This window comes from Varanus komodoensis, unplaced genomic scaffold, assembly GCF_004798865.1.
Source record: "Varanus komodoensis strain SLA01 unplaced genomic scaffold, ASM479886v1 scaffold95, whole genome shotgun sequence".
NCBI lineage: Eukaryota > Metazoa > Chordata > Lepidosauria > Squamata > Varanidae > Varanus > Varanus komodoensis.
This window is the reverse complement of record NW_025336658.1, coordinates 1,024,552-1,049,034: the sequence shown is the minus strand read 5'-3', so window position 1 is coordinate 1,049,034 and position 24,483 is coordinate 1,024,552. Positions and strand designations below refer to the sequence as shown.

Here is a 24,483-nt window from a genome sequence, read left to right as displayed (position 1 = left end):
GACGTTGATGTCTTAGTTTGACCCTGAGTGCTCTGTTCGGGGGCTCAGTGTGGCAGGATGGAGCTGGCCAGTTGAGAGGGCCAGTTATGAATAGCATCTGGACTCGTGGGTTTTTCTAGGGCTCGCAGCAGCTGTTCGGAGTGATGCCTCCCATTCTGATAAGCACACTGGTCATGGAAGGACCAATGATCTCCATATCCTGGAGAACTGGGGCATGGAAGATGGGCAGGACATGTGGACGAAGAAGTCAATTGGAGGGCATCTGCGTTGCATGCAACCAGCCCCCCTTCCCAAGTTCCATCTCTGACATCTCCATGTAGGGTTGGGAAGTGATCTGGGAGAACCAGTCAGTGTTTTGCCTGCAAGCCCGGAGAACCGACGCTTTTCTGAGACTGTTTCCTTTGCCACTGGTGCATCTTCATACATTCGGAGCACTGACAGGCAGTCCTTCCTGTGAAGGGCCACCCTGATTTTTTATTTTTTGGTGGGGTGGGGGGTTATTTCCCCCTGGAATAGCAGGGAAGGGTGAGCAAAATACAGCCTGGATAGGTGCTTCTGCTCATTTTTCTTCCATGCATGGAAAAAAGTTCTGTCAATTTGTAGCAATTTCATGTGGGATACTTCTCCATGGAGCTCCTACCACCCAAGGCCACTGGTGAGGAACCAGACCATCTTCTTCTCCAGAGCTGCCACATCTCCTGTATTTCACCTTTCATCTGTGAAATGAGTGCGGAGGGGAGGCACACATCAGAGCAGGCTTCCTCTGACTCAGTTCTGTGGTACTTCCAGCATGTTTGGGCTAAGCATGGTGCCCTCCTCACCTCACAGACCAACCAACCACCATCTATTCCATAGAACTGTATGGGAGCCACACACTTCCCATGGCTTTCCATTCCTTCCTTGGCATACCCCTGGTTAAGGCTCCATTTCCAATGCTCTTACTCATAGCAGGGCTGTCAACCTTATTCTTGCTTCCAAGGGTTCCTCATGGGGTGGGGGGGTGCCTTGATAAGGACCACCCGTTGAAGGCTTTCTGCTTGGGGGTTCTCCCAGGATAGAATCATAGAATAGTAGAATTGGAAGGGGCCATGGAGTCCATCGAGTACAACCCCCTGCGGTTGCAGGACACCAAGTTACACCATCCCACTTGGATGACCGTCCAGTTTCTTTTTGGATGCCTCTAGCGTGGGAGAGACCACCACCTCTCTAGGCAGCTGGTTCCACTGTCATATTGCCTGACAGTGAGGAAGCTTTTCCTAATGTCCAGCCTGAATCTGGGTTGCCGCAACTTGAATGGATTACTCCGTGTCCTATATTCTGGCATCTGCAAGGAGAGATCATGTCCTTCCTCTCTGTGACAGCCTTTGAGGGACTTATAGAGGGATCTCATTTCTCCCCTCGGTCTTCTCTTCCCAAGGCTGAACATGCCCAGTTCTCCCAGTCTCAGTTCTTCCAAACCCTGGATCATGCAAAGGGGTCTCTTTCCTCTGCTCAAACCTAACTCTAACCCCTAAACCAACACTTTTCAGAGGCTTGGGCAGGGGCATCCTAAGGACAGGAGCAGAAAGCATGTATGTTTCTGGTATGGGAATTCTGTCCTGCCTTTGGGAGAGGAGATGGTCCATATTGATTCGCATTGTGCAACTCTGTTAGGCTGACTTCTTATTCATCACCAAAACAAAGAAATGCATTGCCAAAAAAGAGGAGAAAAGAAAGCACACATCCGCATTGAATCTGCATATACCTATTCATACACTTTGTGACAAATTTAGAAATAATTGCTAAAGTAGAACTAGATGTTTCACTGACTGAATGATTGGGTTGGATGGGATTGACACCCCACCACTCTACCAGGAAAACGCTACTCAATATGGCTCACAACCATAGATAAATAAATGCGGATTAAAACAATAATAGGACAAAAACTTTGAAACACAATAAAAAAAGAACAAAAATGGATCCCAGCCCAACAGATCAGCTTCATGCCAAGACATGCTTGAATAAGACCTGAATATCCACGGTAAGGAACCATCAAAATACATGTAGCCATAGTTCTGTGAACATTTGGCCTGGACATGCCAAATGTGGTGGATGGACAACTCGGGGGTCTGTGCTTTCTTCTCCTCTCCATTCATACACTTCTCACAATTTAAACTGGGTTTGGACTGGGCTGCCCTTCCAATGGCACAGCCCTTCGAAAGGGCTGTTCTTTAGGACACCTGGTCACCCTGAGCTCCAGCCATCCAGCATGGTTGCATTTGCATGGAGCAGAGTACCCATGACTGGAAAATCCCATTCAATTCTTCTTTATTGCACTTCCCATTTTGCTAAAGGACCGTGACCTTAACTCTCTGACACACATGCTAGAAAAGTGTCCCTTCAGGGAATCATTTGCAGCAGAAATTATTTTTCATTTCTTCCTGACTCAGGTTTAACACCCTGTGATTTTTCTTCGTCTTAAGGATTATAGACATAAGGACAAATGTCTTGAGCAAGCATTCTCCCTCTCTTTAAAAGTGCATGATAATTTCAAAGCTTTGCTTAGTTAGCATTGATGGAGCAAGGTTGGCAAAGATCTATCACCACATTATGGTTCAAAAGCTTTGATGGGCCACATATGGGCCACACAATTAGAGGGATCAATTAAACGGTGTGGCAGAAAACTAGAGATGATGGATGTCAAATATCACTCCAGAATTTGCATGTAGCCCTGAGCTGCCTTGTGCTCCCACTTCAGAAAAGAATGGCTTGCCAAAAGGTCTGTTATGATGGATGGAGAGGGTGAGAGAGCCCCAGAACCTGGTGGGAACCCCTTGTGTTGCCCAGTTTTCTGGGAGATTAGTTCACACTGGTTCAGGTTGAATTTGGTTTCTTGTATGTACATTACTTAGGAGGTGACAGATGTTCATTGTATGAAAATCAAAACCATGAGAAGTAGTAGTTGCTCTATACTCCTCACTAGTCAGACCTCACCTGGAATACTGTGTCCAGTTCTGGGCACCAAGATTGAAGAAAGATGCAAGTAAATTAGAAAGGGTCCAGAGGAGGGCAACATAAATGATCCAGGGTTTGGAGACACTGCCCTGTGAGGAGAGACTGAGAGAAATGGGCATGTTCAGCCTTGAGAAGAGAAGACTGAGGGGGGACATGGTATCCTTCTAGAAGTACTTCAAAGGTTGTCAGAGAGAGGAAGGTCAAGATCTCTTCTTGCTGATACCAGAGTGTAGGACACAGAATAATCAGCTCAAGTTGCGGCAACCCAGATTTGGTCTGGACATCTGGAAAAGCTTCCTCACTGTCTGAGCAATACAACAGTGGAACCAGCTGCCTGGAGAGGTGGGGGCTCTCCCACACTGGAGACATTAAAGAAATGGGGCAGCCCTCCAAGTGGGATGGAACGTGGTGTCCTGCAACAGCAGGGGTTAGATCTGATGGCCTTCATGGCCCCTTCCAGCTCTACCATTCTATGATCACACTTCATTAAGGTCCAGGAGGAGACACCATGAGGTGGCCCTCACATGGTTTCCAAAGGGTGTCAGGCTTTTGCCGGTCAGGAAGCGCGGGGAAACTGGGAGTATGCAGAGCAAGAGAGGGATGTGTCATAGCAAGAAAACACCCTCAGCGTCTTTGGCTGCCTCACAGGATTAGGTAAGCTCAAAAAGACCACAGGAATGCATTGGACGCACCTTAAGAATGAGGCAGAGCAATGGACTCCCTTCTCAAGGAGGAAGAAAACTTCTGGGAAGTTGAAGCACAGATCCGAGTCAGTCCTAACTCTGCCTTTTTGCTGGAACTGGGCACAACCTGTCCCCTCCCATGCACGCACACGTGCGTGTGCACACACACACACACACCTGTGTTGTGGTGGGTGGAAGCTGTACGAAGGGCAGCCTGGCAACCTAGTGGATGTTGCTACAGCACTGAAAAAGGAAAAGCGACCATTCTGCCAGCAGTGAGCACTATCTGTGGGAACGTACCGAGAATTTCCTCTCTCCCCGGAGAAGTTCCGTAGCACTGTCATTTCCCCACCAATGCCTCTGGCCACAAATAGGGTGGAAATTTTAAGAGGCTATTTGGACACAGTTCTAGTCATAATGGACACTTTGAAATGGGCCTCTAATTAGATAGCAACTCAAGGGGAGCTGTTGTAACAGCCATTCATCAAACCCTTTTCTAAGACACGGGGCTGGGGGTGTTACTGAATTATCATGAGAAACATTTCTGAGGAATTTGAAGGTTAGGGGTACCTGCACTTTAGTGGAAGGGTTTGGGGGGATATATATATATTTACACTTAATTTTGAAAAAGTCTCCCCTCTCATCCAGAACACTTGTTAGTCAACTCCCTCCCCAAAGCCAGCTTTCTCAGAAGTCTCTTCCACCGCTGAACTAAAGCAATGCACATCTGGGGGAGGATCAATCTGAATGTAGGGGTGTGTGAGGAATCCATTTTGGGAGTGGGAATCCGCTGGATCTCCTCAGCTTCACTACCCAGACCCCAGACCCCATCTTGGAGCCAAATGTACCAAGCGTTTGCACTGGCGTTTGCCAGAAATCAGTCTGGAATCACCTGCCATGAAACCTCTTCCACCCACCAGTTGTGCCGGCTTTATTTGTGCTGCATGTGCTGCAAAGGTTGCTTGCCAGGTTGCACAAGAGGAGTCCTACTGGCATTCACCAATGTTGGCAGCTTCCTCTTGGCTTAGGGTACTTCCTAAACCATGGCTGATAGTAAAAAGGAGTCTGAAAAATGGAAGAGGGTTGAATTCCAGGGGATCATCACAACCCTAAAGTAACTATACGTTGTTTACTACAAGCAGAAGTGAAGGCTACCAATCTGGATGGTTTCTGAAGGGGGTTAACCACATTCATGGAGGGTAAAGTTATGGTTAAAACAAGTATGTATTCCATCCATTAGCAAAGGCAGTGCAATTGTGAATACCAGTGGATGTGGAATATGACCGTAAGGGTGTATTTGTGTCTGCTTAGCTACTTTGGGAACAGAATTCTGGCCCAAGGGTGGCATGAAATGCGTGGAATGAAATTTCTCCAAGGGTGGCATGAACTGTGTGGTGTCTGGCAACAGCAGGGTTTGGACTTGATGGCCTTCATGACCCCTTCTAGCTCTACGATTCTATGAAATGGAATTTGCTGCTGAGCTGATAGCACATTTGCAAATTCATCCAATCTCCCATGTTCCTGACAAGGGTTCTGGACAAGAGACTAGTGTAACTGAGGGGCTGGGTGATTTCATAGGGGAGAGCTTTGGCCCATGGACCCTGTGGAGCCTACAAGTTTGACACCTCCCAGTGCACACAGAATGTCTTGTATTGTTCATAAATGGGTGTTTTTCACCAAGCTTGTTAAAATGAATAATGTGCCAGCCCTCTTTCACCCTCATGTCCTCAAAATGAGCAGCAGTGTGGTGTAGGTTGAAGTACAGGAAGATTAGGAAAATGTGCGCCATCAGCAAAGGAAAGAAAAATTGGAGGGAGGTTAGAAATGCCATTTGTGATGGCTTAGGGTTGACAAAACCAATGCACTCCCCCTGCGCTTGAGATAACTGATGATCTGATGTCATAGCCTAGATGGGCGATAAACTGAATCACAATGGAAATAAATCTGGAGGGATTAGAAAAATGAAAGGCTGTGCAATTCCATTTCTAGCTTCCGTTAGGGGAAAAAATGCTGTTGGGCAGCGGGAGCCAGGAGGGAATATGTGCAGGAAGGCTCAGCCGAGCTCACCATGGATCAGCAGAACCGTATGCTGGCCATATGGCCTGTTTTGTACCTGATTTCCTGTGCTGGTTCTAGATCTTTACTTTGCACGTCTCCCTGGACAAATTGTGGCAGACTCTTGGAGCGCTCAGCCTTGGCTTCGTGAATTAGGCCAATTGGAGTAAATGGTCTTAATCCAAATGCCTGCCTGCCTAAGAGGCTGGGGGCCAGGCTGGGAGCACCCTGGGGATCATACAATCGCGTTGTCTAAGTAAACGTCCGTGGGTTAGCCTGGCATGGATAGACAAGCACTGGCAGTGAATTGAGCCGGTTGGAGCCCCAACAGTGCTGGTGCTCAAGGGTAGGCTGGACATGCACATGGTGGACATGTCATGAGCGGAGCCGGCTGGAGCCGGGGGTCAGACTAGATGGCCCAGGAGGCCCCTTCTGACTCGCTCTGTTTCTATATTTCTAAGTCCTTCACCCTGCATAGTTCCACAAGGGAATTCACTGCCATGGCAAGTGGTGATGGCCACCAATCCCTCATCAAAAAGGGATTGATGGGGGAGGAGGCTGTCCGTGGCTACTAGCCTTGCTGGCTATGGGCTATCTGCTTCACCAGAGGTGGCTGCCTGTATTCCCCAGTTGGTGAGGCGCTGGGCAGATGGAAGTCGTGCACCCCGCCTGCTTGTTTGCCACTGGGTTCAAGGAGCCCTGGACTAGATGGAGCTTGGGTCTGACCTAACTTGGCTGGTCTTAAGTTCTTCTGTTGCATGGATAGCACTTTCTGATGCCTGGGTAATAAAAAGTAAGTTCAGACAGCATGGTATCCCATACTTGGAAGGCTGGGTATGGGTTGAATGTGGGCCATCACTGAACCATGGGTCATAGCTGAAGTGCAGGTTGTTGTGTTATTGTCTGAACCCCGCTGTGCTAGCAGATCATGGGTTGTTAAGTGCAAAGAACCTAGGATGAGAACCCAGGGTTTGTCATGAGGACATCTCACCCACTTCTCGCTTTCCTGCAGTTACAAACAAAAGCTTTAGAAACACAGTCCTTTATTGGACCTCAGCAGGTCTACAAGCCGCATCATTCAAAGCAATGATTCCCTGCAATACATGGGAGTAGCTGCTGCCCATGTGAAGAGCTGGACTCAAACTGGAGCAATCTGGTCCTTCCCTCCTTTTCTGGAAGGTCTTAACTCCATGCTCAAAGTGGCTTGCTCTGCTTACGGCCCAGCTGAACTGCTCTTCTCATTTAGCCTGCCATCTTTTTGCAGAGTCTGAGATTCCTCCTCCTTTGGGAGGCTTGGGGGATCCAGGCTTTCTGCCAACTCGTCCTCCTCTGCTTCAGAATCCAAACAAATTAGCGGCTATTGATGTATTTTGATTAACAGTTGAGCTGCAAACTGTGGGTTACTCATCGTTACTACCCCATGGCTTGTTATGCTGGCTGGGTTCAGACAACCCAATAACCCATGTTTCAACAGCTACCACAGTCCAGTGAGTGCCCACACTCAGCCTTGGAGTGTGTGTGCTCATGTTGTCTGAATCGAGTTGGTCCCATAAGGATTTTCAGCTGCAGTCTGTCAGGAGCATTCTCCAAGTTTTCCACTTGCAGGCTTTCTCAGCCCTACACAGGGGGCCTTGGATCGAACTCACGACCTTCTGCATGCCAGACAGGTGCTTTGCCACTGAACTGTCCCTCTTCCCCATCTGCTGGGTGAAATTTCAGTTTGTTCCAGAAGAAAGAGCTGATGTTTGCTCCAAGATACCACAGAAGAATGTTTTCCCGGAGGGCCACCTCCAGCATGTCGCGCCAACGTCCCAGCAGATGCTCCTTTCTCAGAACTGTCTCTTCTGTGGTCTTTTAATCGGATGTGATGGGCACAGAGCACAGTGAGAGACTTTCAAATGCAAATTGGCACCGAAGACTGACATATGGCTGGGCAGTTGAATGTGCCTGCGATGGAAAATGTGGGATTCTATTTGTGCAGAGACTGAATGAATGAATGGTCAAAACTGTGAGGCTGTGAAGGCTGGAGAAGACACAGAGACTGGGCTGCTTCTGGCAGGTTCTTTGCTCCTTCATTTGTTTCTTTTTAAAGCCCACGTTGTTGCTTGAAAAAGGGAACGCGTGTATTGTGGACCGATGTGGAACTCAGCCAAAAGTTCTGAATTTCTATTTCCATGCATTTTTGGAAGAAGTTTGTGCTCAGTAGGAATGTGATTTTGAGGCCTTTTTCCATTTTTCACAAAGTTATGTTCACAAAGAGCTCAGCAGGAATGCCAGACGAGGCAGGAATCCAGCCCAGAGAAGCAGCCGAACCCAAAAAGAGATAAAGCTCACGAATCAATGTATTCATTTGCTAACAACCAGTGAGTTTCGTGTCTGAGTGGTGACTCAAACCTTCACTCCAGGTCCCAGCCCAGCATCTAATCGCTGCACCGCACTGTCTCTCAAGGTGGTGATCTGTCCACCTCTGCTTTCATTGCAATCCGCCATGGTGTGGGATGGGGACGTTTCATGATCTTTGTTCAGCTGGGGTGAGAAATTCCTTGACCCCTTCATTGTGGAAAGGACAGCAAGTCAGGCAATTCATCCTTCACCGTATCAAGTGATGAAGCACCCAACGGCCTTGAGGAATGCCAAAGTCATGCAGCAGGAGACTTGAAGGTCAGAGGCAACCGAGGAACAAGACATGCAAAGGGAGAAGTGAAGTCGCAAAGACAAACTGTCCAAACTAAGGTCAAGATAAGGCATGGAGGGATCTTCTGGCCTGAAGGTTTTTTCCATGCTCCAGAGAAGTTAGAGTGCAGCTCTCTCTGTATCAGATCATCTACATTGTGTAAATGTAAGCAGAAGTCATATGTAAGTTCTGCTAAACTTAGTTTTAGGCTTTGCTAGACCTTCCCTCCTGTTTGCATGGTCTGTCTGAACAAGCCATTCGTACTTCTTCAACAGCGTATTTCCAGAGGCATGCCTTTGCTGGTAGGAACCGTTTCCAGGTCCAACCTTCATCCCTAGAACTTTCTAATTAAAAAAATCCTGAAATAGGTCTAATTCTGGACTGTGCATATGGCACTATGTGAAAATAAGTCCGTTCCTTTGGATGGAGCATGCTTCCATAGAATAGCAGCCATGTACTGCACTTGTTCTGTGCACATAAGTGGAGCACCCTTCATAGGTAAAGAGGCAAATTGTGTAGGAAGAACATGCCTGGTCTCTTCTTCCTGCCGCCTATCATAGATGGATACCTGAGACAGGGAACTGGGTTCCAGGACACAGAGATACTAGTTTCCCACAGACTGGGCTCTGCCGGGATGTGGGACTATCATTTGCCTCCATCCTGAAGTCAGCCAGGCCCAGGAGAACAGTGCATAAGGCTTATTTTGAGTGCCTGCCTGAAATGGTTTTCCAGGTGGAGTTGCATGAAGGCTGAATCTTTCAGAGGAAGTTTCTGAGCCAGCCATGCAGGCTTTGAAAGCAGAACTGGACTGCTATGGAGCCAGCTTGCCATTGCTTCCCTGGGAGATGCCCCGAGACTCCTCGGGATCCTAGCGCGCAGATGTTCATCACAAAGCAAAGTGATCCAGCAACTCCAGTGCCCTGCAACTCCTTCAGCCCTGCACTCAGCAATCAGCCGTTTCAGCAACAGACAGGAGCTCTGTCAGAAAGGGAAAGGGAGCTGGGATGAAGAACATCTGGACAGGTTCAAGGATCCAGCACTAGCAGTAATGCCCACCAATTAGGTCCTTTATGAGGAGTTACAGTTCTGATTGTGGTGCTGGTGGAGACTCCTACGAGTCCCTTGGACCGCAAGGCGATCAAACCAGTCAGTCCTAGAGGAGATCAACCCTGACTGCTCTTTAGAAGGCCAGATCCTGAAGATGAAACTCAAATCCTTTGGCCACCTCATGAGAAGGAAGGACTCCCTGGAGAAGACCCTGATGCTGGGAACAATAGATGGCAAGAGAAGAAGGGGACGGCAGAGGATGAGGTGGCCAGATGGAGTCACTGAAGCAGTGGGTGTGAGCTTAGGTGGACTCCGGGGGATGGTGGAGGACAGGAGGGCCTGGAGGAATGTTGTCCATGGGGTCGCAATGGGTCGGACACAACTTTGCAACTAGCAACAACTCAATTCTGATGCATTTCAGCATTGTGATCAGAAAGACTGGGGCTTATGGGTGGCATAGTTCTTACCCGAAGAATGAAGTAATGCTGGAGATGAAAATTATTGGGTGAGAGTCCTTGAATGCACCCAGTGTGTGCTTTGCTAACAGCCTGTAGGGATGAGTGAAGTGTGAGGTTGCCGGAATTCTGCAAACGTCAATTCTCTGCTCATCTCTCCTTGGTTTGTACGGCCAAGTGGGAGAATTGCACAAGCAAACAGCTATCAATGTGAATGCTGCATAACCCCACCCCATATCGTACAGCTTCCCCACCGATGAAAGCATGAGCGATTTCAAAGCTGCACATTTTGAAAGAACTGTGTATTTTGAGAAAGCGATGCATTTTTCCACAGACACATTCTGAGAATGTGAGTGCAAGCTCAGGAGTTGGCAACATTTTCAGAGAAAATGCAGGCTCATTTCATGATCCGGTTGGGAGCATCATAGAATGGTTTGTGAATGGAAACATCCTCATACATCCACACTACACTATGCCAGTTATATTTTAATACTACTGAACTCTGCTATGCTGCTCTGGTGGGGTGTAGAAAGGAGAGAGTTGGCTTTGTAAGTGAAAGGGACTAACTTCCGATATGTACTTGCCAGCAAGGAAACCCCACTGAATGCAATTAAGTCGGTAAGTATCCAATTGCACTGTGAATGAATGAAATATACCGCTGTGCGATTCTCTATGATCTTTGCTCATCTTTCTCACTCTTCCGCCAATCAGTATTATTACTGAAGTTACAGTGGACCATCTGTTTGTGGGGAGGTGGGAGGAGATGTTTTGCAGATGAAGTATTCCCCAAAAACTCGAGGTGGACAAGGCAGGGAGACGAAAGGAAAGGAATACCAGAGGAGCTTGAACACAGTTTTGATCTTCCATAATAGAACCATATCTTGTTTCATCAGAAAGTTGGATATTGGTACCATAAAGATACATGGAAATGAGATGAGGCCACGGGAAATATGATTATATGAGAGAGAGAATGAGTTATGCAGATCTGTACATTGATGTGTGGGGGAACCAAAATAAACCATCAGATGCCACTTGTTTGAGTGTTTTCAATTAACAGCATAACTGAGAGGATCCGACCAACAATATCAGTAAAAGTCTCAAAATCAGTAAAAGTCTGAGAATAATACCAGTGGAAAGCCCTGAGAAAGTTATCAGACAAGATGGGAGATGCGAGTGAGGAGGAAGACACAAAGCTGAACAAACAAGATCGGAGTGCTGAGGAACTAGAGATGGGAACTTTCTCATGGAGTCAAGCACTGTTTGTTTATTGGGATGCATTTAGAGCAAAGATTTCCAAACATTCTTCCAGCAAGGTAATAATTAATTCAAACCATCTCATCCATCCAATCTGCAACATGCTAAAGATGCTTTACATTGTGTTAAACCATTTTCCTCAATTGGGAGCCAGGGGTGGAGTGAGATTCAGTTTAAGTCCAGTTCTTTATCAACCCTTCAAACTGTCTTGAGTGGAAGAAGAGAAACTGGGCCCACAGGTGACTTCCCCCAGCTGAGCCTCTGCTCTCACACACAAGTCTTTAAGTGTGAAGAAGCCCTTCCTTCCTTCCTTCCTTCCTTCCTTCCTTACTTACTTACTTACTTACTTTCTGCCATTTCAGGGGTTTAAGGTTTGTAGGAGAGTTAACTGGGCACAGAGGAATAAAAGCATCCATAAATGTTCTGCGGCCCTTTGGACCAACCCTTAGCTCCAGCAAAGCAAAGGTCCTGGGCTCCAGATTACAGGAAGGATATAGCCAGGCTGGAGTCAGTGCAGCTGACTTAGGGCCACAAAGATGGTGGCCGGATTGCAGAGGATGCCAAATGAGGTGAGACTGAGGGAACTGGGCCTCTTCAGCCTGGAGAAGAGGAGACTCCAAGGGGATCTGTTGGCGACATACAGGCATGTGAGTGGGTGTCACACGGAGGTGGGTGGAGACCTGTTCTCCCCTGCAGAGGAGGGCATGACGTGCTCCAACAGAGCAAAGCTCAGGGGACCCAGGTTCAATTTGGATGCCAGGGAGCACTTCCTGACAGTTAAGACCCCAGGGGTGTGGAGTGGGCTTCCACATGAGGTGGTTGAGGCCCCACTGGTGAGGGTGTTCAAGGATAGGCTAGACATGCACATGGTGGGCATGTCATGAGCAGATCCGGCTGGAGCTGGGGGGTCAGACTAGATGGCCCAGGAGGTCCCTTCTGGCTCGCTCTCTTTCTATGTCTCTGAATTACCCTCTGCTACCATTGTCCACCATGGGTACTTCGGGGAGGCAGAAATTCTTAAAAAGGGAAGCAGGAGTTTTTTGCATGCCTTGAGGGCCTTCCAATCTGGCCCCTTCCTTCCTTTTCTCCCTCCCTCCTCTTTGGGGGTGCAAAGCCTCCACACAGACAGGTACTTGCACAGATATCAGTGTGAAAATGATCAGGCGACAAACTATGCAAGTTTCAAAGTTTCAAACACTTTTAAATCCAGGAGCCTGTGGGGAATGGCAAGTAAATTTGTGACGTTTGCTAACTCAAGAGAGAACAGTTCTAAAGAAGAGCTGAGATGCCACGATAACCCTCCAACATTTCCTAAAATAACTTTACTTATCACCCTATTTGCAGAAAGGTGTTGTGGGGGAGGAAAAAAGTTGTTTCTGTCATCCATGGCAAACTTGCCTCACAGCTTGAAAACTGGTGCGATGTGTCAAAAAGAGAAGCTATTATTGCAATCCCAGGCGCCCATGTTGCTTTGTTATTATTGACATATGTGGAAAATGTCAGTAATGCAAGATAATTGCATTAGATAATTGCTGGGCTGCCTGGTAATCGTTGTGTGGGCACTTCCCACGAGCAAACCGGGCAGCCCTGGGCCCGGCTTCAAAAGCAGACCATTGGCAGGGGTGTTCTGTCCCTCGTCCAATGCCAGCCACTCGTCCAGGAACCACAAAGGCCCTCCTGCCTCCACGAGTCCGTCTTTCTGGTGCTGTTTTCACCAACTGCTCTTGCACCTTGGCTACTTGCTCACTGTTGCTGCCACTTGCTTGCTTGGCAGGTGGAGAGGCCGGGATCTGGCCGGCAGCAGCATCTCCTCCTCCTGCTCCTGTTCCTCCTCACCCCATGGTTGCCTGGGCTCAGGGAAGGGGCAGGAGAACAGGCAGGCTGCAATGGCCAAGCAGAGCAGCGAGCCCTGGCTGTCTTGTCTTGCCAGTGGGCCCCTGCAGAGCAAGGTCCTTCCAGCAGTCCTCCAGATGGAGAAGAAGGCAGCGAGGGAGAAGGGTGGCCCAAAGCAAGGGGATCGCCTGCTCGCTTCAGGTCTTCCTTGCAGCTGGACGGCCATCTGAGAGGGATGGCTTAGCTTGGAGCCCAGCATTGGGCTGGGGTTTGGACTTCATGGCCTTCTTGGCCCTTCCAACTTGACTCTCCTCCGTGCTCAGCCATTCGCCTCCCCTTCTCACCCCAGGAATGCTCCCCTGGTAGTGAAAGTACAGGAAGGGTGTTGCGAGTCCAGGGTGCTTTTCCACAGTCAGGGCTAGGGCTCCAGATATTCCTGCTGCATCCAGGACCTGGCCTTGCACCATGCACCTAGGCAGAATTGGAGCTAGTACAAACATGACTACACCATGGGAGGAGACAGATGACCTTGTGTGCATTTTGCTGGTGTACATGGCTGTTTTTGCATTGGGTTAGAATTAATCTGCTCTCAACTCAACAGAATGTGGTATTTAGTTTTCCTAGTGAAAATAAAGAGATCACTGGAACTGAGAGAGCAAAGCTATTTCTATTTAGATGCAGTGTGCTAATTGGGATGTTGAGGAGCTGAATGGCAGTGTGTATGTAACGTATCTCCCAGCAGAGTCTCTGCAGTGTCCCATGACAGGTCTAACTTTTGCTTTTCCATTTCTCCAATGCTCTGTTATCTCTTTGTTATCCCCAAGGGCTGAAACTGTTTAATTAACTGAAATAGACTTTTATTTCTGCTGCATCTGTCAGAGGGCCAAGGGAGCTTCGTGAGCCCAAGGACTGAATTCCTGCAGTGGGCAGGATCAAAGGCAAAAGTGGGCATTGCACAGGCAAAGTCGGGAATGGAAGAGGCAGGTCTTCTTGCCGCGTTTTCCAGGTTCAGGGTGGCACTGACTCTTTGGGCATGAACTGGGAAGGCCAGGGAACAAGGAGTGTGGAAGTGGAGAAGGTGAAGGAGGAGAGGTTATCTCAAGGTCAACATCTCCAGGTGCTTGAGCAGACCATGGGAGCAGACAGGGCTTGGGAGAGTTGGGGACAAGGTAGAGGAGGAGGAGGAGCCCAGTCCAGTCCCTGACCCCATGACCCAATGTCATGTTAAAGGGGCCTACTCGATCTGGGAGGCTAGCCCTTCTCCAGAGGGATACACCCAGGGTGTGGGGCCCAGGGCTACTGAGAAGGAGGGTTGTCAGAAGCAGCTTCTACTTTGGCTTCTATGGATGACTTCATTCATGCACAGAGACTCCCCTTCTTGTGGCTCTAGTTTGTTACCCTTGAATGGGTGATAAATAACATTTTTGCAAGGAAATGAACTGTTGTTTGAAAAGGATAAGGGGAAACCCAGCTCTGGACAGGCGTTCACACAGGGAGACCATGGGAAGGAGTCATCCATGCCACCATTCCCTGGTGCACTGCTATGTCTCTTCTGGGTGGTTAGCAGCAGCACAGAAGTTCTCCGGGCAGTGGAGCAATCAATATCGGGATAGTTCTGCGTGCCGCAGCCCTGCAGGGAGAAAGGCAAGGGGTGATTGGCCCCCCAAGGTCATTTTCTTTGCAGCTTGGAGAACAGCACTGAAGAGGACCTCTGCGGGGCTGAGGAAGGGCATCAAAGATCTTCTGGAGCAGGATTCGTGTTGGCAGGCAACAGGAGGGAGCCATGTGCCTCTCCTTTCCAGCTCCTATTTTTTCTTGCAAAGATTACTCGCTATTAAGATAACAACCTCGGAGGCCCTCCAGGCTGTATGGCTCATCTGTTAAAAATAAATACAAGAATGAGGCTGAATCTCACTGTTAAGCAGAAGTAATGCTGCTTAACCTGCAAAAGGAGCACAATGCCAGAGTCAGCCAGGCAATTTCCCTGCACCATCTGCTTGATGCCAGCTAGAGTTAGTCCATGCCTGTCTTGTGCGTTTGACCTTTCCCTTTTCCCGAGGCTGTAAGATGCAGTCAAAAGGCTGTCGCCACTTGTAACCTCAACCCTTTCTAGACTGTCTATTCTGCAACTCAAATCGGCTCAGCTAAAAATATACCAGTTGGATTTATTGTCGTTCCAGTGGGACTGGCAACAAGCTGTTACAGTGGGATGTGCTTCCATCCAGATGTTGATGAACCAGCTATTCATTCCACCCCCGTTGCTTCCCCCCATCCCGACACTCAGTATTTCCTCCGAGCATGTTCAGTCTTCATTAAGCCACTCTTGGTTTTCTCCAGAAAGATGTTGGTGGTTCCCCCAACCTTGCTGGACCTTCCTCTTGCCCATGGTTGATATTCTTTGGATACCAAAGGACCAACCCTTGGAGAATTTCAGTATTAGTGTCTAGGCTGGTCCTCTTTCCCCTCTCAGAGGAAAAGGGTGGAAAATGATAGCCAAACAAACAACCCAAGTCAAGGGTAATCCTTGAAGGCTTCTCAGCACCATGTTTGAACCTTCCATTGGCCAAGGAACTTTGGGAATGGTGACCCTTATATTCCTCCTCCTAAAAGAATGTACAGGAATATCATGGGGTGGTGGAGGAAGCAGCAAAATTCCCAGAGAGAAGTTCTGAATTGGCTCAGGGATTTTTACCAAACTCTGGAAGATATCTCCAAATGGTTGGACATGGTCTCATGTTTGTCTCATTCCCGATTTCTAGCTTGACTTGTGTACAAATGTCCAGATTTGTCACACTTCCTCAACTGCTTTGGCTTTGGAGGAAAAATAGAGCTTAAACGTCTGGGTTGAGCTGCTGTTTTATCTTCTGATCAATGAGCCAGGGGGATTTTTTTTTCTTTTAAAAATGTGCATTTGTGAAAATCCTGGAGAAGAGGAAATGGTAGACATCACTGAATCTTTCCGAACTGGAGGGATATTTGGAAAGGTGTGTGTAGGTGCAGCTCACAATGGCTTCAAGAATTTCCAGAAGGTGCCGTCCCTTTCCAAACCTTCCTTCTTCATCAGCTCTCAGGAATGCTGCTTTAGATGACAGCTGGCAGTTTAGTGACTAAGAAGTGGATCTATGAATCAAGAAATCCACCCACTGGTGACCTTAGGAAAGCCACCGCACTGGGAAAGCTTCACCTCCTTCTGGAACACGGCTTAACAAAACAAACTTACAAAGGTCTGTGCAGAGACAATATCAAGGAAATGCTATCAACATCTTAAACTGCTGCATAAATGTGCAAGTATTATTCATAAATGTGTTGGCAGTATAAGAATGCCCACCTATGAGAATTTCCATCCAAGCAGGATTGTTGCAAATTTGCCTTGACATTTAGCTTATGGCAAAATTGGACGACAAGCCTCGTTCAAATATCCAATTTTGCTTGCATAAAGGAACTCTTTGGATCTCCAGTCACATATGGAAACTCGACGGCTGGCCAAATTAGCCAAGAGCCAATGCGTTTTCCAGTCTTGTCTTTGATGAGTTCCTTCAGGACTAGATGATGGGGTGGCGGGGAGGGAGAGATAGAGTTGTCAAGGAGATAATGTCATGGCTCATTATGAAGCCAGATTGGCTTTGGAGAAGCTAAATGGCCAAAAGAAAATTGTAATCACCCTCCAATAAATGCATCACTCTACTCTGGAGGAGTATTTAAGGACAGGCAGGGGTTGTCATAATGAGAAGATTATTTTGGCAAGGAAAATAAGCCCCTGGGTTCCAAAATGTCGCTTGCTATTTAATCACAAGAAAGTACACAGTGTGTAATTGCAAGAGATCAGCCACTGTTTTACAATTCTGTGCAAGATCACGGAGAGTGAGAAATGGCAAGGAGTAGGCCAAGACTGGCTGGGGATCTGCTCTGCCGTTCCGAGCCCTTTAGAGACAGAAACACAGATGCAGAACGAAGAACTCATGCCTGGCAATTGGAAACCCTGGGCCCAAATTGGCAGTGTAGGCCTGGAAATGAATACAGATGCTCTGGTTTCTCTGAAGTCCCTTCTCATTCGTAGCTGTCACTGCTCTGAGGCACAAGCTGTCAAGGCAAAGCATGGCAGGCCAACTCCAGAAGGTTTGCACCACAGAAGAGGGCCTCCTGGCCAGAGGTCCCTGGACCTCCTCTTCCCGTGCATTGTTGCAGGCTGCCCACACCCCTCTCCTGGTCTGGCACAGACCATGGTGGTGATCGGAAGGTGATCAGGAGACACCAGTGTTACATGCTCACTAGTTCTCTGCCTGCCAGCTGGTAGCATCACTGAAGACAAGGAAGAAAAACTTCATCTGGTGGCAATTCTGGGAAGAAGGTAGACTTACGGAAGGAGGGAAGCCAACTGAGGACTTCTTGCCCCAAACCTCAAACCAGCGCTGCTGGGCATCTCATGGCTTATGAGGTTCAAGCACCTCATAGGGCACTTGCCATAGAATGAGGCAACCTGTGGATTTCATCTAATGTTAATCCTACCAAAGTAGACCCTTTGACATGACTGGAGAACACACAGGGTCGTGTCAGATGTCCTAGTATGGAGGAGTGGCAAAGTACAGAGACAATCAAGTCAGAAATCTAGTGGCTTCCCACCTACTGAGAAGCTTTGGGCTTCCTTGGTGAAAGGACCAGATGTCATGGAAGCATTTGAGGATGCACGAGTCAAGAATCCAGGCAAGAACTCAGCTGCTCTGCTCGGACAACAAAATAGTAGCACGAAACCTCCATCTCCGCCCAAAACTAAGTGCAGTGCTGCCTAGTGATGGTGTTGCAGAAGAAAATAATCTCCTGGCGAGCTTCTCCCAAAGGCAGATGGCTCCCCACTCCTGGTTCTCCACTCCTGCTGGACTGTGCGGCATGTTTTCAAGGTTACATGCTCAGTTCATGCAGAGCGATAGTGAAATGCAACAGGCCTTAAATATTTCTTGCATTTATTGACTTCTTCAAGTTGCTAATCCACCATCAACAGATGTTCTCTGGGCTGAAATGCCATAGAAACAGGGGAAAATACAAAACACAATGCGGATATTTAAAGGAATAACATACAGTCCAATCCCAAACAGTAAACAGCACAGAAATAGATAAAACGGCTACAACAATCTAGAAACTGGATCTGTAAAATGACTGGGAGAAAAGAAGCGTCTTTGCTTCATTCCCTGGTGTTGCAGTCCATGGCCCCAAACCAGGTTCCATGTCTGGAAGAAATAGGGTGGACCTGTAAGACCACAGTGACAACTTGCAGGAGAGGCACAGGGTATCCTTGGGTTTCTCTGCTTTAGGGGCCAAGCCTATGGGATGGATCCCCAGTAAACATGCCCCTGAGCTTGGGGGCTTCCAAAAGCCCTGTGCCTTGCTGGGCTACCAGGGCAGAGGTAATTTTGCATCCTTTTCCCAGTCCCCCTCCCCACACAAAGGATTCTTCCCTCACATGAGCCTCTGAGCCCCTCTAGCTCACTGGCAGCGGATGGGGATGAATGAGAGAAAGGCCAGAGGAATCTGCACATCCTACCATCTCTTCTTCTGCCCCTCTGTCCATGAGAATGGTCCTCTTTGAACCTTTGTGGGTCATTGAGAAGCACAGGGGCAGAATGGAAGTGGAACAGGCTGTGGGGAGGAACGTGTGTGCGCTCCATACATACAGCATCAGAGACTTCCAGGTGGTACCCAGACCTGCCCCAAGAAGCCGGGGTGCTTCAGGAACAGGCCACCTCCCCCACCAAGGCTCTGGATTGGCCAATTCTTCATTACACCGAGGCTTCATCTCACACAGTGACCAGCTGCACGCAGGATTCCACAGATAAGAAAGGAGCACAACGGCCCTCCACTGACCAAGTTCCCCAGCAACTGGTCCATCGGCTGGTTGGTGGCATGGCAGTCAAGGAAGCCATTTGCCTGTTCCCGCAGTTGCTAAATGAGCTACCCTTCTTTCTATGCTGCTGAACCCAAAACTCTGCGAACATGTCTGCCAGAGCTCCTTCCAAGACTTTGAACACGGTGGTCGCAGGGGCCTGAGTGCGTCTTTCCCCGAGCAAACCTTCAGGTTGTTCAGTTATGACACCCACACACAGAACTATTTATCACGGCAGCTTTACACCCCACTTATAACAATACTGATTGAAAAGGGCTTTAGATAAGAAGGAAAAGGGAGCGCAATTGACTTTTCAGCACATCGGTAAACGAGAGCAGAGAAGAATGGCTTTTCATAGGGGAGAGAGAGAGAGATTTCTTTTGTCAAAAAAGCGAGCTGCACCAAAAGTATCCTGGCGTTACAGATTTCCCAGGAACAAAGGACTACATAAAAGAAGAAAGAAGCCAGTATTGTAGTTCCTGGGTTAATCTGATGTCTGATACGAACCTTCTTCAAAGAGCCTAAATAATGTTGTTGTTTCCTTGCCTTGTCATGTTTACTTTATGTCTCCTTTTGCTTTTTTTGGTAGCCAAGCTGCAGAAAAAAAGCTAAGATGTGTGCTTTAAGTGGGTGATGTGTGCTTTAACTGGGTGATGTGTGCTTTAACTGGATCACCACTGGACAACTGCGATCCGCTCGGTGCGGCTCGCCTTTGAAACATGTCTGGAAACATCCTCTGGTCTAGGAGGCTGTGAGCAGTCTGTTAGAGGAGTGTTTGTTTATTTATTATATTTATACCCTTACGTGGGCTGAGAGTCTGGGATTGGCCCAAAGTCTCCCAGCTGGCTCCACTGCACCAGACTGACTCCCACAGGTGACTTCCTTCGCTCTTACCACTTCCCTGGCTTGCAGTCTTCTCCAGGAGCCAATTCAACAGATCGGGTATGATCTGAAGTTCCACATCGGAATTGCCGAACCTCTTTCAGGGATCGGAGTAGCTCTCGGGTTGAACTTCACTGACAGATGGGACTGAGAAGACCACAAATATCAAAACACGCCTGCATGTTTTAGCTTGCAGCTCTTAAGCCTAGGGAAGTGTAATTCATGGAAGATGGAAAAGCTACTGCAAAGACCTGAACATCACCCAGCTAGGGATGAGGGGAAGGGATGGTGACCATATAAGGGCTGGGCTGGGACCCCAAGGAGGCCTGATGTGGCCTGTGGAACCGAGGTTCTACACCTCTGCTCTACGTGGTGGGAGACTGATAAGAAAAAGGCATCCCTGTTGCACAGGAGCTTATCTGTTCATTAGTATCTTCCGGAGGAAGTTTACTCTGTGCTCCAGCAACGCCTGAGAAGTAGAGATGAGCAAATGAGTGATGTTCAAGCTCGTCAGATGCCAGCCTGCCCCTCGATTTGCGTTTGCATTTGCATTCACTTTTCATTTTACACGAAAAGGAAAATTGCATAAAATGAACAGCTGCTGAATGCCAGAATTGCACAAGCGATCCCAGACATGCACAAACTTCCAACCACGGGTAGATTTCCTCTCTGGGTAGAAGTGACAGTGATTTAGAATGTGCATATCTGAAGAGCTGTGTGCATTTTGAGAAAGCTTTGCATTTTTCAAGTGCACTTTGTGTTGACATGAGGACACCTTCAGATATTTGCAAGGATTTTCAGAGAAAATGGCGCATTTTCAACTGATTTGTGAGCTAAAATGGGGCTCTTGCGCATCCCTAGAACTGAGTGAGGCTGAGGTGAAGAAGGCATCCCAAGGTCAGCTATACTGTCCCTTCTTAGGGAAATGTGACTTTGAACCTTACACCACTGGGCAAAGACCTTTCTGTTTTGGCAAGCATGTGATCTGCTGAGCTGTTAAGATACTGTTCTGTGAAGTACTCCTTCTGTTTTAAACTCCCCGGCATTTTATCTGTGAAACAGTGGCCTCCTTTTTCTTACCATTTTAACAGTCATATTTAAAATAAGCATTTTATTGTTTTATTATCTTGCTAGCCGTTGTTGTTCTTGTTGTTGATAATATGCTGCCAAGTCCTCTCCAATTTATGGTGACCCCTATGAATGGATGTTCTCCAGATTGGCCTGACTTTGACTTCCCTGCTCAGCTTCTAAGTTCAAGGCAGTGACTTCCTCTGTGAAATCGATCAAGTGCACACTTGGACTTTTCCTTCTGCCTTCCACTTTCCCCAGCCTTACTGTCATCCCCAGGGAATTTTGTCTTCCCATGGTGCTCCCAAGGTATGACATGGTCAGTTTGCTTCCAAAGAAAGTTCTGGCCCGTTTGATGTGGGCCCATCTTTCTGTCATTCCAGGGTGTTTGCAATGTTCTCCTCCAGTTCCATGTTTGGAATGTGTCCTTTTCTTCCTGTTACCTTTCCTCACTGTCCAGTTCTCACATCTATTCATACTGATCAAGAATCCACTAGTGTGGATGATCTTGGCTTAGTCTCCAGTGAAACATTCTTACATTTGACGATCTTTTCTGATTCCTTCATTGCTGCCTTTGTGAGTCTCAGTCTTTTTCTAATTTCTTGGCTACAGTCTTCCTTCAAACTGATGACTGAGCCAAAATATGCTAAATCTTTCACAATTTCAGTTTATTCACTCTTGGCATTAAATTGTGCAATGGTCCTGTTGCTGTGAATTTTGTTTTTGTCGTGTTTAGGTGCAGTTCTTCACTGACTTTCCTCAGGTGTTGTTTCAATTCATTGCTACTCTTTGCCAGTAATATGGGACCGCTTGTATGTCTTAAATTATTCCACCCATTTTCACTCTCTTCCTCTGATCCCAATCCAGCTTTCTTGATGATGTGTTCTGTGACCAGATGGAATAGACAGAGATATCATTCACCCTTCTCGCAGACCTTTGCCTACAAGAAATCTTTCTGTTTCCACCCCCAGAAATGTATTTGCAATATGGTCCCATATTGGAATCCAGCTTGAGCAGCAGGGCATTTCTCATTCAACATCAGGCATGCCATGAGACTCCAAAATTAGTCCCAGGAGAGGCTAACGGGAAGCCCTTTCAAAGTAAAGTACTTGCCACACAAAAATACTAAGAGGAAGTATTTATTGTCTCGCATGCCAGAGGTTAATACCATTCAGAGGTAGTAACAAGAACACCCTTTATGCCCTTTTGGCAGTCTTCATTGTCCTGACTGGTTTAACTCCTGGTAAGACAAAGGAATTTGCATTTGCTTTGGTAAGGTTGCATTTTCTGATAGTCATTCCATCCTTTACCATCAAGCAAACTTTTATCAACAAGCAAGCTTCCTTCTTTTCTATCTCTTGGGAGCAATGACCTTTCACATTCATTAAGATTTTCTCTGTTCAGGCCTAAGCTCTTTGTTAACCTTTCCCTCAACCTTCTGCTTAACCCTTTCCTCACCAGGCTTTTCTCAGTTCTTTGTTGCAACATCTCAAGTACTGTGTTGCTTGCATGGGGAATGAGTGCCGTGGTCCTGCATTCCTTCCCTGAGGTTTGGAAGGTATACTGAACATTTGCAGTGTGTGGAACATGGTTGGTTTTCCCTAAAAGGTAAAGGTTTCCCCTTGACGTTAAGTCCAGCCATGCCTGACTCTTAGGGACGGTGCTTATCTCCGTTTCCTAGCCGAGGGAGCCAGTGTTTGTCTGCAGACAGTCTCCATGGTTGTGTGGCCGGCATGACTAGACACCGAGATGCACGGAACGCTGTTACCTGCCCACCAAAGTGGTACCTTTTTATCTACTTGCATTTGCATGCTTTCGAACTGCAAGGTTGGCAGGAGCTGGACGGAGCAACGGGAACTCACCCTGTTGTGCGACCTTTCGATCAACCAGCCCAGCAGCACAGCAGTTTAACCCACTGCGCCACCTGCCTCCCAGTTTTCCCTATGGGTTGCCATATTCTTCAGGATTGTTTAAAAGGGAGCGGAAGGTATCAATATTTACAATAATAAAGTCTGACTTGAGCTCAGCACCTAAGGACAGATCTTTGTAGGTATCTAAATGAGAAGATGGAGGTCTGGAATTTTAGAATGGACTCTCTCTCTCTCTCTCTCTCTCTCCCCCCACCCCCATATACCAGCCAATAGCTCCCTCTCTTTGGGGGGTTTACAACAATTAATTAAAACCCATCTGAAAATACACCACAGTGTAAAACATTGAGGGGGAAAATGCCATACAAAAATTTAAGAGCACATGCTAAAACTCACATAAAATGCCAATAACTTAAGCAAAATTAAACCTGATGGAACCTGACTAAACAACTAACACAACCCCAGTAAATACATTTAATCCCCTGCAGCAGAGGAAAGCCTTACCCCGGCGCCCAAAAGATAGCAGGCTTGGTGGCAGGTGGGCATCAGTGGGGAAATTGCTCCAGAACGTGGGGAGGGGGCCACCACTGATCAGCCCCTGCTCCTTGTCGCCACCAACCGTGGAGACGGCAGTTGAAGGCAGGCTCCAGACCTTGGCCATAGTGTCCAGCAGATGGTGGTTCGGACAGGCATTCCATCAGGTAATACCTTTCTTACCATGCTCAATGGTACTGCAGCCATCGGGGGTCCAGGAATAGTGTAAGACTTCATACTATATGTGATGACCCAGCAAGATCCCATGTCATGTTTTGCATAGAATTGAATGTGCCTCCCAAATTCTCTGTGATATTGACAGGTACACGATCCAGACCACTTGGCCATCATCTCGTCTCCTGATTGCCCAAACTGTCCTTCAGACTATGCATGAACAGACAGATGTGGCTCGAGTCGGCATCTCTTTTTCCTCAAAAGTAGTCAAAAGTAAGGGGGACCTGATCCGGATCGGTGCCCTCGACGTGGTGTAAGGAGTCCCTGGGCTTCCCACTATGCTCACAATCCAGATTTGGTCTCGTGTGTTTTCAGTCTGTACTGACAGACAACGCCCTATTAAAATGAATCAGTCACTGGCCGATGCTAGCTATATTTTTAAAGTCAAGTCTAGTTTTGCACCAAGTGTGGAAGGAATGATGCACTTTCCAACTCGCTCTTTCTCTCTTTCTTCTGTGCTTTAGTAAGCGTCGGAAATGTTGATCAATTTTTCTTTTCATTCACAGGGCACACGATCACGTCATCCAGTGGAAGAGAAGCCAAAGGCGTTGCACATTCGGGCCATGCATCAGTGTCAACGTTGCCGAATAAATTACATTAAAAAGTGTTGTAGCCAATAAACAGTGCAATTATGTAAGAAGGAAAAATAATCTGGTAGTGCCTACTGATTAGTCATTGCGACCGAGTTTGCTTCGGCTGAGGAATAGATGTTTGACCTCTGTATATGGATTTTGCCTTTTCATAATGATTTTCACAAATCCCCTTCTATTATTAAGCGTGGTTCAGCACTGAACTCCAAGGCAGCTCTCATGTGGGTAGTGTAGGATGGAAACAGAGATGTTCTCCGAGCTGATGGACCTGCCAACAGTGGGGGGCGGGGAGGGTTCACAACCTGTGCAAATGAGCTGCATTTCTGAAAATCCAATTTGCATGGGTTCCAGGGATGAGCAGTTCTTTAAAAAAATATCCATAATTTTATTCCAGTTCCAAATAACATGAAAAATGCTGACCAAATCTGGATTTTCCC

General features: G+C 47.5%; 1 protein-coding gene across 3 annotated transcripts in view; it reads left to right on the top strand.

Annotated features, from left to right (window-relative positions):
* TSNARE1 (t-SNARE domain containing 1) overlaps positions 1–24,106 on the top strand; it is a 372,223-nt gene extending 348,117 nt beyond the window's left edge. For all 3 annotated transcript variants that reach the window (XM_044418957.1, XM_044418956.1, XM_044418958.1), the window contains one exon: positions 23,963–24,106. The gene's annotated coding sequence lies outside the window, so the exon portion shown is untranslated. The remainder of the gene's footprint in view (positions 1–23,962) is intronic.
* The last annotated feature ends 377 nt before the right edge of the window (positions 24,107–24,483 follow it).